The sequence below is a fragment of the Pteropus alecto genome, unplaced genomic scaffold (genome assembly GCF_000325575.1).
Source record: "Pteropus alecto unplaced genomic scaffold, ASM32557v1 scaffold168, whole genome shotgun sequence".
NCBI lineage: Eukaryota > Metazoa > Chordata > Mammalia > Chiroptera > Pteropodidae > Pteropus > Pteropus alecto.
In genome coordinates, this window is record NW_006441948.1 from 528,491 (window position 1) to 532,261 (window position 3,771).

Consider the following 3,771-nt stretch of genomic DNA (forward strand, 5'->3'; position numbering starts at 1 on the left):
TGACATTTGACACTATGATGAAAAACATACTTACTGCTGCCTCTAATAATTTGGGGCATGGCACATCTTCTCATCATCATGATGATGCTTTGGGTTTTGATGCACACACAGCTCAAGACACAGAACTGGAAGGGGGAGAGGAAATTGTGTAGATGACAGAGGCTTTGTTCATCCCTCTAGCAACCAAATCAAAGTTGTGACAGAAATACGGAGCAAACAGCGAGGAAAGTCACCTGGGATCTAGATGAACAGAAACATTATAAATAGGGAGAGAAATAATTAATCAACCTGCAATGGTAGAAGGTAGGAGGGGGCAAAGACGTGAGGCTGCTAGGACCCAGTGGCTGAGTAGAACAGAGGCTGCAGCAGTAGCAGCTGGCAGCAGCAGATGCCTCTTAAAGGGGCCTGGTCCGAGAGCGAACTTTTGTGGTGACAGACTTGCATGTTCTGAGCACTGGCACCAGGGTGGCTGCTCAGGGAACACCAGGGGCTTACACGGGGACACTGAGTTGTCACAACGGGGGCTGAGAGGAGACTTGCTCTGTACAGAAGTGCCGGTGTTATACATTGTTCCTCTGTTGAGCCCTCCCTTGCTCCCATTGTAAGGACTCAGCGCTGCCTAGCTGAGACATCATCAAACTGGATAACAGAGGTTGCTCCACCCAGAGGATTCCCTGAAACACCATCCCCCCCAACTCGTGGCTGCACACAAGCTAAATCCAGTTGTGTCCTCGGCGAGTCCGGTGTTCCTTGCTGAGCAGCACCAAGACTCACACTAGTAGCAGCTAGCCTCGGTTTCTGATGTGGTTTCTTGAGGCAACTAAAAGCACAGCATCAATGGATTGTTTGCTGAATCTTACAGGTGACTCTGGAGAGGCACAGACTGGGGATAAACTTGGCATGCAGCTGAACCTCTCTCAGGACTGTGCCACTGGACATGTACCACACAAAGCCACACTAATAAAACTGGGAGACTTCGGAGCTTTGCTTAGTACGTAGAAATAGTCACAGAAAGGCAGTCAAAATGGCAAGACGACTAAGCAAAAACCATATGAGAGAACAGAACAGAGATCCAGGAATAATGGTGTCAAGCAATCTTACAGATGCGGAGTTCAAAACACTGGTTATAAAGATGTTCAACGAACTTAGATGAATTCAGTGAGAACTTTAACAAAGAGATAAAAAACATAAACATGGAAAAGGAAATTATAAAAGGGAACCAGTCAGAAATAAAGAACACAATATCTGAGATGAAGAATATATTAGAAGGAATCTATAGAGTGGATGAAGAAGAAGATTGAACCACCGATATAGAGGATGGGGAAGCCAAGGACACTTCATCATAATGACAAGAAAAAAGAAGCCAAGACTATAATAAGAATTTAAAGAGCCTATGGGACACTATTAAATGTAAAAATATCCATGTCATAGGGGTACCTGAAGGAAAACAAGATGTTGAAGAGCTATTTGAAGAAATAATTTTGGAAAACTTCCTTCACCTGCTGAAGGAAATAGACACACAACCCCAAGAAGCTCAGAGAGTCCCAAAAAAGATGAATCCAAAGAGGCCTTCACCAAGACACAGCATAATTAAAATGCCGAAGATTAAATACAAACAGAGAATCTTAAAAGCAGCAAGAAAAAAGCAGTTAGTTACCTACAAGGGAGCACCCATAAGACAGACTGGCAGCTGATTTCTCAAAAGAAACTATGCAGAAGAGAAGGGCCTGACACAAAATTGTTGATGTGATGGAAAACCAAGATTTACAACCAAAAATACTTTATCCAGCAAAACTATCATTTAGAATTAGAGGACAGATAAGAGCTTCCCAGACAAAAATAAACTAAAGAGATTTTTCAACACCAAGCCAGTTTACAGGCGGAACTTCTTTAAGAAGAAAAAAAACACATATCAAAAACAAGGATAAAGAATGGTAATAACTACATATCTATCACTAAGTACCTCAAATGGAAAAGAATTAAGCGTTTCAACCAAAAGATAGAGTGGCTGAATGGACAAGAAAACAAGACCCCTACATATGTTGCCTACAAGAGACTCGCTTCAGATTAAAAGATACACACAGGATAAAAGGGAGGGGATGGAAGAAGATATTGCCTTGATGGACCTAGAAGGTATTGCGCTGAATGAGATGGGTCTGATAGAGAAAGACACATATTGCATGATTTCATATATGTGTGAAATTCAAAGAACAAAATAAACAACAGCAACAACAAAAGTGGAAATAAACTCATAGATACAGAGAACATTTAGAGGGCTATTAGATGGCAGGGTTGTTGAAAGAACAAAAAATGTCAAAAGAATTAAGAGGTACAAATGGATGGTTGCAGAATAGACGTGGAATATAGAGTGTAGCATGGGGAAGATGGTTAACAATGTTGTTATAAACATGTAAAGGGAAAAAGGGTATTAGATTTAGTGGGGTGATCACTTTGTGAGTTACGCGGATCTCTGATCACTATACTGTACAACTGAAACTGGTATATTAGTGTATGCCAACTATAATTGAAAAAAAAACACTAATTGAATTGTACAATGTAAACATGAGCAACTTATTGTCTATTGTTTCAATAAAGTCAGAAAAAAATGAAAAACACATAGGCTGAGATGTGCCTATATTGATATAATAATATAGAATCTTTGTCTCTTATAAAATGAGATTATATATAATATGTACACATATAAAATCTATACATATTTAATATATATTGCAATGAGTATGGGGATAAATATAAACCCGTGAAACAATCACTACCATCAAGAATATAAACATATCTATTACCTCCCAAAGTATCTTTCAAACTCCTTTATTATTTTATTTTTTTAAGAAAGCTTTTAATTGATATTGTTCCTGTCTTGCCATGAGAGTAAGATAGTCTCCTACCTAGCTCTGAACCTATTATTTTGACAAATGCTTATATTAGAGAAGATTTTATGTTCCCATTGTAAAATTGCATAATTTTTTTCCAGGACAGTGCCCTCCTATGACCGTCACCAGAAGGGGTAACCAAGAGGATTTATGACCCTTACCTCAATCTGGATACCTAGTTTTGAGGGGAACCTTTTTCACCTTCCTGTGCACTCCAAGCAACTTGTTAACAATATGCTGAATATACTTCCATTTGCATATCTCCAATTTGTCAAGAATCAATAGATCAGACAAATACTTCCAGATAAAATAGATCCTACTTATAAACTGGGAGAAAAATGAGAAGCATATAAAGTGATAGAAAATACAATCTATCACTTTAACTGATAACAGCTCAGCTTAATGAAACAGGAAACTCCAAATGAACTATAACGTGAGCCAAAAGTAGGGAAAAAAGGAAAGCTTTACTAAACTGATCAAATTTGCATATAGACTCCTGCTATTTGAATGGGGAAAACAGTATGAAATATTTGATTTCAAATTCAGCCATCCTTTTTACAATTATGGGGATGGGGGTTTCAGAGTAAGAGGGGTCTTATAGAAAATAAAATAACATCTTGTCTTACACCTCTGAGGTGAAGTTTGTAAACATTGACATGCATATGGTATATGCACAGAAAAACTCATATGTACATAAACTTAAGCCAATTCCCCCATATATTCATTCTGTCTCAATAAAGTACAACATTGTTATCCTCTTTCCTAAATGGATAAAATGAATAATGTAAGAACAGGAAGGGGGAAATATTTTTATTTATTTATTTATTTATTTATTTATTTATTTATTTATTATATTTTATTGTTATTTTCATTTTTTTATTAA